Consider the following 17,191-nt stretch of genomic DNA (forward strand, 5'->3'; position numbering starts at 1 on the left):
AGGAGATTGATAAGAACCTCCATAAAATAGAGGAAACAGTTATAGGGCAATCTGGCGGGTGACAGGTATGTGTGTAACACGTAAATGTACAAAGATCCAGCCTCTGTTTGGTGTGGAGAGTGGGGTGGACACAGGGAGGACTTCACAGAGGAGGTGATTCTTGAGACCAGAAGGTTGAAAAAAACGTATAGCATGTACAAAAACATAGTGTACCTTGAAAAACACATGATTTAAAGGATCTGAAAAAAAGAGAACACAGTAAGTGAATTATACTTCCCTTTCCACCTTTTTTAATCATCTTTCCCTCTATTTTGTGATTAAATATGCTTGCTTTCTTCTTAGCATCCTCCCTTCCCTTCAATAACACTTTCCTATTGAAAACCTCAATTACTTATCTACAGAACAGTAACATCTGTTTCCTTTAACTCTGAGACTAAAATTTTGTGTCAGCTGACAACAGATGCTAAGCATTAAGAGGAGTGCTTAGGTAGGCTAGGCAGTGGTAGACTAACCTCTGTGAGTTTGAAACACTCCTGACCAGAGTCTAAGCACATCTAAAAGACTTTACCACCTAAGATTATTTGTTTAAATTTTAGGGTCTGTAAATTCCAGGAACAAAGTAGTATGTATTATATAGTACATACTAGTAAGTGGTTTTCATTTGTTAATGATTTCCCACAATATATGTATACACACCCCACTTCTTTAATAATGATATGTTTTTAAGTGCTTCTTAAAAATCTTTTATGATAAAAAATTTAAACATGTAAGGTAGAAAAAAAAGTATAGTGAAGTCACATATACTCAACATTTCATCATCAACTCCATACCTCCCACTACACACACACTGGGTTATTTAGAAACCAGTCCCAGACATATTATTTAAGTACATTTCTTTAACAAGATATTCAGGGATTAAAGTATAGATTGCAAAATCATGAATTTAGATACTCTATTAGGAAGATAATAAATCTTTTCAAATTTCTTTTCCATCCACTTTACTAAGTAAATCCTTTGCTTAGTACAGAAAGTCTGCTCATTATTCCCTGAACATGCAAATTCCTGATTCTTTGGGGATGTTTCCCATGCTTTTGTCTCTTATGGAGCCTGCTCTGTATTCTTTGCCATTTGATTATGTCCTTTCAGGCTTGACTCAATTCCTTGAAGCCTCTCCTGACTTTTCTTTGTGAAAATGGCTTTTTTTTTTTTTTTGTCAGCATTGCTCAGTTATTTACATATGTTAGAAGTTGCTATTTCGTTTTTAAAATCTATGTCCTTTTCTCTTTCATTTATAACTGCTGTATGCCTTATCTCATGTATAAAATTAGGATATTAATAACATCCACATCAAATATGAGGATGAAAAAGGTCATCCAAAACAAGAATTTAGTGAATATCAGTGAATTCTTGTTGTTAGCTATTCACAGGAAAGGAACTATGCTGTGTACTTTCTTTTTCATTTTTATTTTATATTGGGGTGTAGTTGGTTTACAATGTTGTGTTAATTTCAGGTGTATAGCAAAGTGATTCAGTTATACATGTACATATTTCCATTCTTTTGCAGATACTTTGTTATGTAGGTTATTATAGGATATTGGGTAGAGTTCCTTGTACTAAACAGTAGGTCCTTGTTGATTATTTTATGTTTATTTTAATCCTAAGCTCCTAAATTATCCCTTGCCCCAATCTTTCCCCTTTGGTAGCCATAAGTTTGTTCTCAAAGTCTGTGAATCTGCTTCTGGTTTGTAAGTTCCTTTGTATCATTTTTTTAGATTCCACATACGAGTGATATCATACAGTGTTTGACTTTCTCTAGCTTCATTTAGTATGACAATCTGTTTAAGTCCATCCAAGTTGCTGCAAATGGTATTATTTCATTCTTTTTAGGGCTGAGTAATATTCCATTGTGCATTTGTACTCGCCTTCTTTATTCATTTCTTTGTCAATGGACATTTAGGTTGTTTTCCTGTCTTGGCTATTATAAATAGTGCAGTGATGAACATTGGGATGTATATGGTTTTCTCCAGATATATGCTCAGGAATGGGATTACTGGAACGTATGATGGTTCTATTTTTAGTTTTTTAGGGAAACTCCTCACTATTCTCCATAGTGCCTGTTCCAGTTTACATTCCCACCAATAGTGTAGGAAGGTTCTGTTTTCTCCACATCCTCTCCAGTATTTATTGTTTGTAGGCTTCTTTATAATGGCCATTTTGACCATGTGAGGAGACCTCACTAGCTTTGATTTACATTTTTCTAATAATTAGCAATGTTGGGTATCCTTCGTGTGCTTTTTGGCCATCTGTATGTCTTCTTTGGAGAAATGTCTGCTTAGATCTTCTGCCCATTTTTTTTATTGCATTGTTTGTTTTTTTATATTGAACTGTGTGAGCTGTTGGTATATTTTGGAGATTAAGCCCGTGTTGGTCACTTTGTTTGCAAATATTTTCTCCCATTCTGTGCATTGTATTTTTGTTTTGTTTTGTTTTTTTTCTTTGCTGTGCAAAAGCTTTTAGTTTAATTAGGTCCCGTTTGTTTGTTTTCATTACATTACTATAGGAGAGGGATCCAATAACAAAAAACAGTGTGTTGCAATTTATGTCAGAGTGTTCTGCCTGTGTTTTCCTCTAGGAGTTTGATTGTATCCAGTCTTAAATCTAGATCTTTAAACCATTTGAGTTTATTTTTGTTTATGGTATTCTAATATCATTCTTTTACTTGTAGCTGTCCATCTTTCCCAGCACCACTTATTGAAGAGACTGTCTTTTCTGCATTGTGTATTCTTGGCTCCTTTGTCATAGATTAATTGGCCATAGGTGCAGTGGTATATTTCTTGGCTTCCTACCCTCTTTCTTTGATCTATATTTCTGTTTTTGGCCAGTAACAAGTTTTGATTTCTACCGATTTGTAGTACAGCCTGCAAAGACCCTGATGCTGGGAGGGATTGGGGACAGGAGGAGAAGGGGACGACAGAGGATGAGATGGCTGAATGGCATCACCAACTTGATGGGTATGAGTTGGAGTAAACTCCTAGAGTTGGTGATGGACAGGGAGGCCTGGCGTGCTGCGGTTCATGGGGTCGCAAAGAGTTGGACGCGACTGGACTGAACTGACTGAAGTCACGGAATGTGATTGGTCCACTTCTGTTTCTCTTTCCATGATTGCTTTTGGCTATTCAGGGTCCTTTGAGTTTCCGTACAAATTATAAAGTTTTGTGTTCTAGTTCTGTGAAAAATGCCATTCATAAGTTGATAGGGATTGCATTGAATATGTAGATTGACTTCCGTAGGATAGTCAGAGTGCATATCTTTTCTATCCTTAATTTGATTTATTGCTAAGTATTTTACTCTTTTTGATGCAATGGTAGAGGGAACTGTTTGTTTATTTCCCTTTCTGATCTTTCAGAATGAAAGAAATTGTTGTGTATTAATTCTTTATCCTGCAACCTTATTGAATTCATTGATGATCTCTAGTACTTTTCTCATAGCCTCTTTGTGATTTTCTATGTGTAATACCGTGTCATCTGCAAACAGTGACACATCACATATTTTCCAGTCTGGATTCCTTTTATTTCTTTTTTTTCTCTGATTGTCGTGGCTAGGACTTCCAAAACTATGTTTAATAAAAGTGGCGAGACTGAACTTCTTGTCTTGTTCCTGATCTTGGAGGAAATGCTTTTAGCATTTCACCATTGAATATAATGTTACCTGTAGGTTTGACATATATGTCCTTTATTATGTTGAGGTATTTGCCCTCTATGTCCACTTTCTGGAAAGTTTTTATCAGAAATAGATGTATAATTTGTTGAAAGCTTTTTGTGCACCTATTACATGATCCTCTGGTTTTTATTCTTCAGCTTGTTAGTGTCACACTAATTTGGGAATATTTATAATTCCTTACATCCTTGAAATCCACTTGGTCACAGTGTATGATCCTTTTAATGTGTTGTTGAATTTGGTTTACTAGTATTCTGTTGAGGATTTTTGAGTCTGTGCATGAATGATAATGGCCTATAATTTTGTGTGTGTGTGTGTGTGTGTGTAGTATCTTTGTCTTGTTTTGGTATCAGAGTGAGTGAAAGTGAAGGTCGCTGTCCAACTCTTTGCAACCCCATGGACTATACAGTTCATGGAATTCTCCAGGCCAGAATAGTGGAGTGGGTAGCCTTTCCCTTCTCCAGGGGATCTTCCCAACCCAGGCATCAAACCCAGGTCTCCCACATTACAGGTGGATTATTTAGCAGCTGAGCCACAAGGGAAGCCCAAGAGTACTGGTGTGGGCAGCCTTATCCCTTCTCCAGTGGATCTTTCCAGCCCAGGAGCTGAACTGGGGTCTCCTGCACTTTAGATGGATTCTTTACCAACTAAGCTATCAGGGAAGCCCATCAGAGTGATGGTGACCTCATAGAATGAGTTTGGGAGGATACTTTCCTCTGCAATATTTCAGAATAGTTTCAGAAGGATAGGTGTTAACTCTTCTGTAAATGTTTGATAGAATTTGCCTATAAAGCCATTTGGTCCTAGACTTTTGTTTATTGGGAGTTTTTTAATAACAGTTTCAATTTAATTACTTGTGTTTGGTCTGTTCATATTTTCTATTACATTTCTTCCTAGTTCAGTCTTGGAAGGTTATATCTTTTTTAAGTCTTTGTCCTTTTCTTCCAGGTTGTCCATTTTATTGGTATATAGTTGTTCATAGTAGTCTCTTATGATCCCTTGTATTCAGCCTTCTTTATGGTCCAGCTTTCACATCTGTACGTGACTACTGGAAAAACAAAGTGATGTCTCTGCTTTTAATAAGCCATCTAGGTTTGTCAGACCTAGGTAGAAGCAGTGACAGATTTCCTCTTCTTGGGCTCTAAAATCACTGTGGGTGGTGACTGCAGCCATGAAATCAAAAGATGATTGCTTCTTAGCAGGAAAGTTATGACAAACCTAGACAGTGTTGAAAAGCATCAGAGGATGAGATGGCTGGATGGCATCATCAATGCAGTGGACATGAACTTGGACAAACTCTGGGAGATGCTGAAGGACACGGAGGCCTGGTGTGCTGCAACCCATGAGGTCGTGAAGAGTTGGACACGACGGGGCAACTGAATAAAAACAGCTAGGTTTGTCATAGCTTTTCTTCCAAGGAGCAAGTGTCTTTTTAATTTTGTGGCTGCAGTCACCGTACACAGTGGTTTTGGAGCCCAAGAAAATGAAGCCTGTCACTGTTCCCACTTTTTCCCCATCTGTTTGCCATTAAATGATGGGACTGTATGCCATCATCTTAGTTTTTTGGATGTTGAGTTTTAAGCCAGCTTTTTCACTCTCTTTCACCTTCATCAAGAGGCTCTAGTTCTTCTTCACTTTTTCCCATTAGTGTGACATCATTTGCAAATCTAATGATGTGTTCTCCCGGCAATTTTGAGTCCAGCTTGTGCTTCATCTGCCCCGAATTTCACATGATGTGAACATTTCACATTTCCCTGTCCTTCCCTGTCTCCCAGAGTTTGCTTAAATTCATGTCCATTGAGTCAGTGATGCTATCTTACCATCTCATCCTCTGATGCCTTCTTCTCCTTTTGCCTTCAGTCTTTCCCAGCATCAGGGTGTTTTCTAGTGAGTCAGCTCTTTGCATCAGGTAGCCAAAGTATTGGAGCTTAAGCATCAGTCCTTTCAATGAATATTCAGGGTTGATTTCCTTTCAGATTGACTGGATTTTATCTCCTTGAAGTCCACAGGACTCTCAAGAGTCTTCTCCAGCACCACAATTCAAAAGCATCAATTCATGTGAATGTATGGCAAAACCACCACAATATTGTAAAGTAATTAGCCTCCAATTAAAAGAAAAAGAAAAAAAAAAAAAAAGCATCAATTCTTTGGCATTCAGCTTTCTTTATGGCCTAACTCTCACATCCTTACATGACTACTGGAAAAATCATAGCTTTGACTATACAAGCCTTTGTTTGCAAAATGATGTCTGTGCTTTTTAATACAATATCTAGGTCTGTTATAGCTTTCCTTCCAAGGAGCAAGTGTCTTCTAATTTCTTGGCTGCAGTCACCATCAGCAGTGATTTTGGAACCCAAGAAGATAAAATCTGTCACTGTTTCCACTTTTTCCCCTTCAGTTTGCCATTGAGTGATGGGACTGGATGCCATAGTTTTTTCTGAATACTGAGTTTTAAGCCAGCTTTTTTACTCACCTCAAGAGGCTCTTTAGTTCCTCTTCACTTTTTGCCATTAGAGGGATATCATCTGAATATCTGAGGTTGTTGATATTTCTCCTGGCACTCTTGATTCAAGCTTGTCATTCATCCAGCCTGGTATGTCACATGATGTACTCTGCATGTAAGTTAAATAAACAGAGTGATATTGTATAGCCTTTTCGTACTCTTTTCTCAGTTTTGAACCAGTCAGTTGTTCCGTGTAGAATTCTACCTGTTGCTTCTTGTCCTACATACAGATGTTTCAGGAGACAGCTAAGGTGGTCTGGTATTCTCAGCTCTTTAAGAATTTTCCAGTTTGTTGTGATCCACACAGTCAAAGACTTTAGCGTAGTCAATGAAATAGAAGTAGATGATTTTCTGGAATTCCCTTACTTTTTTTATGATTCAACAAATTTTGGCAGTTTGATTTCTAGTTCCTCTGCCTTTTCTAAACCTAGCTTGTACATCTGGAAATTCTTGGTTCACATACTGCTGAAGCCTAGCTTGAAGAATTTTGAGCATTACCTTGCTAGCATGTGAAATGAGCGCAATTATATCATAGTTTGAACATTCTTTGGAATTAGAATGAAAACTGACCTTTTCTGGTCCTGTGGCCAGTGCTGACTTTCCAAATTTGCTGACATATTGAGTGCAGCACTTTAACAGCATCATCTTTTAGGATTTGAAATGGCTCAACTGGAATTCCATCACCTCCACTAGCTTTGTTCGTAGTAGGTTTTCTGAGGCCCACTTGACTTTACTCTCTAGAATGGCTGGCTATAGGTCAGTGACCATACCATTGTGGTTATCTGGGTTATTAAGACCTTTTTAATACGGTTCTTCTGTACATTCTTGCCACCTCTTAATCTCTTCTGCTGCTTTTTTCGTCCTTACCATTTCTTTCCTTTGTTGTGCCCATCCGTGCATGAAATGTTCCCTTGATATCTCTAATATTCTTAAAGAGATCTTCAGACTTTCCCATTCTGTTGCTTTCCTCTATTTCTTTGCATTGTTTACTAAAAAAGTCTTTCTTATCTCTCCTTGCTATTCTGGAACTCTGCATTCAGTTGGGTATATCTTTCCCTTTCTCCTTTGCCTTTCACTTCTCTTTTCTCAGCTATTTGTAAGGCCTCCTCAATCACTTTGTCTTCTTGCATTTCTCTTTATTGGGGATAGTTTTAGTCATCACCTTCTAGACAATGTTATGAACCTCCATCCATAGCTCTTCAGGCACCCTGTCTACCAGATCTAATGCCTTGGATGTATTTGTCACCTCCACTGTATAATCATAAGGGATTTGATTTAAGTCATACCTGAATGGTCTAGTGGTTTTCCCTACTTTCTTCAATTTGAGCTTGAATTTTGCAATAAGGAGCTGATGATCTGAGCCATGGTCAGCTTCAGGTCTTAATTTTGCTGACTATGTAGAGCTTCTCCATCTTCAGCCAAAAAGAATATAATCAATCTGATTTTGGTATTGACCATCTGGTGATGTCCATGTGTAGAACTGTCTCTTGTGTTGTTGGAAGACTGTGTTTGCTATCATCAGTGTGTTTTCTTGGCAAAACTCTGTTAGCCTTTGCACTTCTTCATTTTGTACTCCAAGGCCAAACTTGCATTTTACTTCAGGTATCTCTTGACTTCCTACTTTTGCATTCCAGTCTTCTGTCATGAAAAGGACATCTTTCATTGGTGTTAGTTCTAGGAGGTCTTGTAGGTCATCATAGAATCGTTCAAGTGGGCTGAATATGTACCCATAGTTTCCTGTATGAAAATAATTATTAAAACAGTAATTATAAATCAATTTTACCTTATTCAGCCCATAATAGTAACACTTTGAAAGTTTGAGAAATTCAGGAAAGTTGAGAATTAGGTGAAAAACGTTTGAGAGAGAGCACTGCATTATCTCCTCTTCCTTACATAAAGTCTTAACCTAGTACAGATATACTTATTGTGAGTCTTATTTCTTGTTTTTCCCATCACTTAGCATTGTACAGGAGGATTTTTTGTCCTTAAAATATTGGCAAATAGCATGTATAGTTTTCTTAATGTTTTGAATAGTTTGTAAATTAAATCATTAAAAATGTGTAAAAGATTAAAAAAATATTATGACAGTTTCTTTTTTTAGGATCCTCCTGGTTATTCTTCCTGTTTTTCTATATGTACTTTAAAATCAGTTGTCAACTTCAAAAATAACTTGTTGCTGTTGGGTTCACTTTAAATTTACAGATTAGCTTTACAGTGCTGCTATAAAAACCTGGTATCCCACCCATTCAACTTTTGTGTGCTTTAGTATGTTTTAAGGCTTTGTCAATTTTGGTCTTTAATGCCAGTATTACAGATTTCTTATTAAGATTGTTCCTATATGTTGAATATTTTAGCTTTTTGTTCTAATTGCTATTATAAATGGAATCCTTTTTCTACTGGTTGATGTTATAATTATGCAGTGTATCAATTTAAATATTACGTTTCTATCCACCTTACTCAGTTTTAATTCCCTTATGATCTATAATAATTTTTCTCTACATTCTTTTGGGCTTTTTAGAGTAGCACTTATTTTCGAGCAACAATTTCATCTTAGTCTTTTTTTAATAACTCTTATCTGTCTAACTCCTCACTTTTCAAGAAGTACTTTCTACTTAATTGAAGTATGATTTGATTTACAATATTCTGTCAGTTTCAGGTGTTCAGCAAAGGGAATCAGATATACTTTTCAGATACTTTTTCCATTATATGTTATTATAAAATATTGAATATAATTCCCTGTGCTATACAGTAAATTCTTATTGCTTATCTATTTTGGTATAATAATGTATATCTGTTAATGCTATACTCCTTATTTATCCCTCCCCCCCTCCCCTGGCCCTTTAGTAAGCATAAGTTTGAGTTCTGTGTCTTTGAGTTTTTTTCTGTTTTGTATATAGATTCATTTTTATTATGTTTTACATTACATATATAAGTGATATCATATGATATTTGTCTTTCTCTGACTTAAACGTTGCTTAGTGTAATGTACTCCAGGTATTTTTGTTTTGCTGCAAATGTGTGTATGTCACATCTTCTTAAACCAATCCTCTGTTGATAGGCACTTGGATAGTTTTCACCACTTGGCTAATATACAGTGCTACTATGAAAGTGAGGTCTTTTGAAATTGTAGTTTTCATATTTTCCTGATATATGCCAAGGAGTAGGATTGCTGGATCACATGGTAGGTCTGTTTTTCCTTTTTAAAGGAACCTTCATACTGTTTTCCATAGTGGCTGCACCAATTTACATTCCCAGAAACTATATAAGAGGGCATCCTTTTCTTCACACCCTCTCCAACATTTGTTATTTGTAGACTTTCTGATGAGAGTTATTCTGACCAGTGTGAGGTAATACATGATACATCATTGTGGTTTTGGTTTGCATCTCTCTAATAATTAACCTTGTTAAGCATTTTTTAATGTACCTATTGGCCATCTGAATGTACCTATTTGGAGAGATGCTGGATCATTGAAAAAGCAAGAGTTCCAGAAAAACATCTATTTCTGCTTTATTGACAAATGCCAAAGCTTTGGACTGTGTGGATCACAATAAACTGTGGAAAATTCTGAAAGAGATGGGAATACCAGACCACCTGACCTGCCTCTTAAGAAACCTGTATGCAGGTCAGGAAGCAACACTTAGAACTGGACATGGAACAACAGACTGGTTCCAGATAGAGTTCTTCAAGGCTGTATATTGTCACCCTGCTTATTTAACTTCTGTGCAGAGTACATCATTAGAAACGCTGGGCTGGAGGAAGCACAAGCTGGAATCAAGATTGCTGGGAGAAATATATCAATAACCTCAGATATGCAGATGACACCACCCTTATGGCAGAAAGTGAAGAAGAACTAAAGAGCCTCTTGATGAAAGTGAAAGAGGAGAGTGAAAAAGTTGGCTTAAAGCCCAACATTCAGAAAACTAAGATCATGGCATCTGGCCCCATCACTTCATAGCAAATAGATGGGGAAACAGTGGCTGACTTTATTTTTGGGGGCTTCAAAATCACTGCCGATGGTGATTGCAGCCATGAAATTAAAAGATGCTTACTCCTTGGAAGCAAAGTTATGACCAACCTAGACAGCATATTAAAAAGCAGACATTATTCTGTCAACAAAGGTCCATCTAGTCAAGGACTGCAAGGAGATCCAACCAGTCAATCTTAAAGGACATCAGTCCTGGGTGTTATTGGAAGAACTGATGATGAAGCTGAAACTCCAATATTTTGGCCCCCTCATGCGAAGAGCTGACTCATTTGAAAAGCCCCTGATGTTGGGAAAGATTGAGGGCAGGAGAAGGGGACGACAGAGGATGAGATGGTTGGATGGCATCACCGACTCGATGGGCATGGGTTTGAGTAAACTCCGGAAGTTGGTGATGGACAGGGAGGCCTGGCGTGCTGCAGTTCATGGGGTCACAAAGAGTCAGACACGACTGAACTGAACTGTTTAGCATTTTTTTGATTGAGTTGTGTGTTTTTTCACTTGAATTGTGTGAGCTGTTTGTATATTTTTTGTATTAACCCCTTGTAGGTCTCACCCAGTGCAAATACTTTCTCCCATTCCATAGGTTGTCTTTTTGTTTTATTGATAGTTTCCTTAGCTGTGCAAAAGTGTTTAAGTTTGATTAGGTCCCATTTGCTTGTTTTGCTTTTATTTCTTTTGCCTTGTGAAACTGATCTTAAAAAAATACTGCTACAATTTATGTCTGAGAATATTTTGCCTGGGTTCTCTTTTTATGGTGTCATGTCTTATTTATATTTATATTTAAGTCTTTAATCCACTTTGAGTTTATTTTTGTCTACGGTGTGAGGGAGTGTTCAATTTCAATTTCATTGATTTTTGTATAGCTGTCCAGCATTCCCAACAACACTTGTTGAAGAGATTGTCTTTTCTCCATTATATATTCTCACTTCCTTTGTCATCAGTAAATTGACTGTGGATGTATGGGTTTACTACTGGGTTCTCTATTCTGTCCATTGATCAAATGTCTATTTTTGTAATGATAGGATGCTGTTTTGATTATTGTAGCTTTGTGTATTCTTGTCTGAAGTCTGAAAGGGTTTAGGCTTCCAGCTTTGTCCTTTGTCCTCAGGATTGCTTTGGAAATTCTGAGTCTTACGTGGTTCCTTGTAAATTTTAGGGTTATTGTTACCAGTTCTGTGAAAACTGTCACAGGTGTTTTGATATGGATTCCATTAAATCTATAGATTGCTTTGGGTAGCATGGCTATTTTAACAATGTTAATTCTTCCAACCCAAGAGCATGTGATATCTTTCCATTTCTTTGAGTTGTCTTTAGTTTCCTTTAGCAGTGTTTTATAGTCTTCAGCATATAAGTTTTTCAGTGACTTGGATAAATTTATTCCTAGCCTTTATTTGGGGGAGGGAGGATGCAATTTTAAAGAGGATTGTTTTCTACTTTCTCTTTCTGATAGTTCATTGTTAGTGTAAAGAAATGCAACTGACTTCTGTATATTAAACTTGGATCCTGCTACCATGCTGAATTTATTTACTAGTTCTAACAGTTTCTGTATGGAGACTTTAGGGTTCTTTGTCATCTGCAAACAGAGATAGTTTTACTTCTTCCCTTCCATTTTGAATGCCCTTTCTTTCTTTTCTTTGTCTGATTGCTGTAAGTAGGGTTTTCAACACTGTTGAATAGAATTGGTAAGAGTGAGCATCCTTCCCTTGTTCCTGAATTTAGTAGGAAGGCTTTCAGCTTCTCAGCATTGAGAATTGTTGCCTGTGAGTTTGTCCTAAATATATTTTATTGTGTTGAGATGTTTCCTCTATATCTAGTTTTATAGTTTTTATTATGGAAGGATGGTGCATTTTGTTTGAATTCATTTTCTGTGTTTATTGAGGTGATCATGTGATTTTTATTCTTCAGTTTGCTCACATTGAGTGATTTTTGAATATTGAAAAACCTTTGCATCCTTGGGGTAAATCCCACTTGATCATGGTGTTCAGTCCTTTTAATGTATATTGGATTCAGTTTGCTAATATTTTGAGTATTTTTGTATCTATATTCATCAAAGATATTCGTTTGTTATTTTCTTTTTTTGTAGTGTCTTTGTCTGGCTTTGGTATCAAGGTGATAGTGGTGTCATGGAATGAATTTGGTAGCATTCTGTCCTTTTCAGCTTTGGGACTAATTTTAGAAGCATAGATTTAAGTGCTTCCTTGTATGTTTGGTAGACTTTCTCAGTGAAGCTGCCTAGTCCTGGGCTTTTGTTTGCAAAGAGAATTTTTATTACAGGTTTTCTTTCACTTGATCAGTCTGTTCAAGTTATGTTCACTCCATTTCAGCAGGCTTTGTGTTTCTATAAACTAATCCATTTCTTCTGGGTTGTCCAATTCATTGATATATAATTGTTTATATTTTTATGATTTTCTTATATTTCTGTGGTATCAGTTGTAATTTCTTCTTTTCCATTTCTTTTTTTTTTTTTCCATTTCTTATTTTGTTTATTTAGGCCCTCTCTCTTTTCTTGATAAACCTGGCTAGATTTTGTAGATTATGTTTGACTTTTCAAAAACCTTGCTCTTAATTTTACTGATCTTTTCTACTGTACTGTTTTTAATGTCTATTTTATTGTCTTCTGATCTTTATTATTTCCTTCCTTTAGGTGACTGGGGTTTGTTTGTTCTTCTTCTGATTGTTTTAGGTGGCAATTAGGTTATTTGTTAGAGATTTTTCCTGTTTCTTGAGGAAGACCTGTGCTTCTATGCACTTTATTCTTAGAACTGCTTTTGCTGCATTCCATAGATTTTGTAAGGGTGTGTTTTCATTTGGGGGCTGCCCTGGTGGCTCAGTGATAAAGAATCCACATGCCAATGCAGAAGACACTAGTTTGATCCCTGAATTGGGACGATCCTCTAGAGAAGGAAATGGCAACCCACTCCAGTATTCTTGCCTGGAAAATCCCATGAACAGAGGAACCTGGCAGACTACAGTCTATGGGGCTTCAAAGAGCCAGACACAACTTAGTGACTGAGCATACACGTTTTCCTTGTCATTTGTTTCAAGGTTTTTTTTTTTTTCTTTTACTTCATCATTGTAGCACGTTGTTTAGTCTTCATATGTTTGTTCTTTTCCTTTTTTTCTTCCCCCCTGTGGTTGATGTCTACTTTCACACCATTGTGGTCAGAAAAGATGCTTAAGATAATTTCTGTGCTCTTAAATTTGTTAAGGCTTGTTTTGTGATCTTGTATGTGGTCTGTCCTAGAGAATGTTTCATGTGTGCTTATTTAAAAAAAAAAGTATGTTCTGATTTTTGGAGATGTAGTGTCTTGTAGATATCAAGTCCCACTGGTCTGATGTGTCATATAGGGTATCTGTTTCTTTACTGATTTTCTGTCTGAAAGATCTGACCATTGATGTATATATGTAATTAGTATAAGACCCTCTGGTTGTTTTCATCCATTTATTATTATATAATGTCCTTCCTGCCTTTCTTTATGGACTTTAAGTCTCCTTTGTCTAATATGAATACTGCTACCACCAATTTCTTATCATTTCCAATTCCATGAAATATCTTTTTCCATCTACTAACTTTCAATCTGTATGTTCTTAACCCTGAAGTGAGTCTTTTGTAGGTAGCATATTGTAGTGTCTTGTTTTTCATCTAATCTGCCTCTCTTTGTCTTTAGATCAGGTCATTTAGTCCATTTACATTTAAAGTAGTTCTTGATGAATGTGTACTTATTGCCATTTTCAACCTTGTTTTCCAGATGCTTTTGTACTTTGTTGATTTCTTCTTCTTGTTTTTTTCTTTTATGGTTTGTTGGTTTTCTTTTGTATTATGCTTAATTTCCTTTTGTTTGATTTTTGTGAATCTAGTGTATATTTTTAATTTGTGGTGAACCAGGTTTTTAAGTATATTGACACATAACTATGTCTACTTGCATTTTATCATTTTTTTCTTGTTTTTAATCAATGTACTGGCTTATTTAAATGATCTTAATCCTTTTATATGCTTGCCTTTCCTATTGTAATTTCCCCTTTCCTATTAAGTCTTGCTTCTTTTCTCTTTAGAGAAAACCTTTCAATATTTCTTCTAGGGTAGGTTTAGAATTGCTGTATTCTTTTAATTTTTGCTTGTCTGAGAAATTCTTTATCTTTCTATTCTAAATGATAATCTTGCAGGGTTTAGTATGTTGTAGGTTTTTCTCTTTCAGAGCTTTTTGAGTATGTCATGCTTCTGGCCTACAGAGTTTCTGCAGAGAATTCAGCTGATAGCCTTATGGTGTTTCTCTTGAATATGACTCTTTGGTTTTCTCTTGCTACTTTTAGACTTCTGTCTTTGTCTTTAATTTTTGCCATTTTAACTATGATATGTGTTGATGTGGATCTGTTTGCTTTCATCTTTTAGGGGACCTTCTGTGCTTCCTGTACCTGAGTATCTATTTCTTTCTTTTGGTTTGGGAAGTTTTTAGCCCTGATTTACTCAGTCCCCTTTTATTTCTCTTCTTCTTGGACCCCTGAATTGTGAATGTTGTTACAGTTAATGATACACCAGATGGACTTCTCTGAAGGCTCAGTGGTAAAGAATCCACCTACTGATGCAGGAGATGCAGGTTTGATCCCTGGATCAGGAACATTGACTGGAGAAAGATTTGGCAACCTGGTATTGTTACGTGGGGAATCCCACGGACAGAGGAGCCTAGTGGGCTACAATCCGTGGGGATCGCAAGAGAGTTGGACGTCATTAGTGACTAAATGACAACAACAACACAATGACACAGCAGAGGTCTTTTGTTTATATTTTTAGGATTTTTGTCTTCAGCTGTTCTGATTGAGTGATTGCCATCATTCTGTTCTCCAGATCACTTATTTGTTCTTCTCTGTAATTTAGTCTGTTGTTGATTGCATCTAGATTGGCTCTTATCTTAGCAATTGTATTGTCTACCTTTGATTGGTTCATGCTTATAGTTGCTAGTTCCTTGTTACAATGATCTGAATTTCTATCAGTTATCTTTTTTAATTCCTATAACATTTTTCTTCCTTTTTGAACTGAGGGTCTGGGAGACTGGTGGGGGCTGTTTTATTTCTTTCAGGGGAATTTCTCTTGTTCTTTTAAATCTGAGTAGTTCCTCTGCTTTTTCATCTTTCTTAACTTCATTTGTCTCTATGAATTTAAGAAAAACAGTTCTCTACTATGGATTTGAAGGTGTGTTTTTAATATGGGAGCATCCCTTTATAGTCTGTGTGAGTGCAATATTTTTGACAGCTGCAGTTCTGCCCATAAGCAGCCCAAAATTGCTTCTCTTTTTCCATTGTGTTTGTCCCAGATATAGTGCTAAGCTGTAGGCTGTGGTGCAGAGTGGACTGTTGCTGGGGGCCAGGGCACTGTGGCTGCATGAATCAAGATGATTGTGCTGTTTCCTGGGACCTCAGCTGCCTCTGTGGCAGGCCTCTCTCAGGACCTGTCGACCTCAGATCCAACTGCAAGCAGAGTTGGGAAGTGGGTGGACCTGGAGCACCGAGTACTCCTCCACAGGGGCTCTCTACTGCAGACATGCCTTTCTGTGCACATCACAGTCCACCAAGTACCACTGCCAAAACCCAGACCCACCCGCCCACTGCTTTCCCCTTTACCCCCACCTCCACTCGCGGGTGCTTCAGACTGATCTCAGGTGGCTTCAGCCTGCAGCAGCTTGAAGCAGGGCTTGAGATCCCACCCAGAGACTGAGGCCAGGGTGTGGCAGTGAGAACACCAGTCCTAGCCATTAGACCAGTGGTCAGTGACAAGGCCCTAGCCCTTCAGCTTTGCAGAAAAGAATGCCCACAGAGTTGGAAAGTAGTGAAACAAGTAAAGTATTTGTTAAAAGGGGAAAAAAAAAGAGTACAGTATGTGTGGATAGACACACGGGCAGACTTCAGAGAGTTGCTGAGTCACATCCTCATGGCAGTTTGAATTACTTTTATGGGGTAATTTCTTCGGGTTTCTTTTGGCCAGTCATTTTGATTTGCCTGGTTCACAGTCTATATTTGGTATATCTCAGGATCCTCCCATGTATGAGCACACATCTCTTAGCCAAGATGACTTCTACCAAAAAGGCAGATGGGTAGAATATCCCTTGACATCACTCCTGCTTTGACCTCCAGGGAGCCTTTCTGCAGGAATGTGGTCAAGGAGGTCTCATGACTCCCTAAATGAGAAATGAATGAGAAGCTGAATGAGAAATATGTGGTCTGGGCAGGGCCCAGCCTCCTCCCTTATTTGTGCTGCTATTCTCGTCTTGGAGTTTCAGTCCATAGGCAGTGAATCTCTAGTTGCTTTACTCTGGTGGGTGCCCGTCTTCCTCCTGCCTTGGGACTGTGGGCTCTGTAGCTAGACCAGGAACACAGTCCAGACCCTGAGAGCTGGCTCCTTGCAGCTATTAATAGATGGAGTCCTCCTGCAGAGCATATCTGCCAAGATTCACTGCTTAGCTGCTGTACATATTTGTAGCCCAACCTGATTCACACTCTGACTGGGAATGTGGTGAGGTGCAGCCATCAGCACCAGTCTGTCTCCACCCTGATTGTTAGCGGGCCAGCACGCGCACATTCCGATCAAGTCTAGGCCCCTGAGACCCCTCTGTCTGTCCCAGCAGGCAAGGATGCTTCCCAAGCCTACCTGGGTAGACCCTTTCTCCTTTACACATGCCTACCAGAGGCATCTTGATGTCCCATCTTGATGCTTTTTTTCTTCCCTGTCCTACCTGGTTACATGGAGATCTTTCTTGCAGCTTTTTTATATAGGAGATCTGCCCATTTCCAGTTGGTTTTCTGTGAGAATTATTCCACATGTTGATGTGTTTTGTTGGTGAAGGTGAGTTTCACATCCTACTACTCCACCATCTTGATCCCCCTCAGGAAGAACTTCTGAATCTACTAAGTAAACATATTGTTGGCTGCTGTGTGAGACTGATATATTTTAGCCACCTGTGTATATAATAGAAAAGTTGTTCTTTATTGTATG

The 17,191-nt window shown here is 37.7% G+C and overlaps 1 protein-coding gene and 1 long non-coding RNA gene across 2 annotated transcripts in view; one reads left to right on the plus strand and one right to left on the minus strand.

The window, feature by feature from the left end:
* TMEM167A (transmembrane protein 167A) overlaps positions 1-17,191 on the plus strand; it is a 41,624-nt gene that overhangs the window by 11,456 nt on the left and 12,977 nt on the right. The gene's annotated exons all lie outside the window — the stretch shown is intronic.
* On the minus strand, positions 5,260-10,896 carry LOC122439564. The gene is made up of 3 exons (XR_006268918.1): positions 10,773-10,896; positions 9,716-9,717; positions 5,260-5,384 (listed from the first exon to the last, which is right to left on the minus strand). It is a non-coding gene; the product is annotated as an uncharacterized LOC122439564 (long non-coding RNA).

The sequence above is a fragment of the Cervus canadensis genome, chromosome 4 (genome assembly GCF_019320065.1).
Source record: "Cervus canadensis isolate Bull #8, Minnesota chromosome 4, ASM1932006v1, whole genome shotgun sequence".
NCBI lineage: Eukaryota > Metazoa > Chordata > Mammalia > Artiodactyla > Cervidae > Cervus > Cervus canadensis.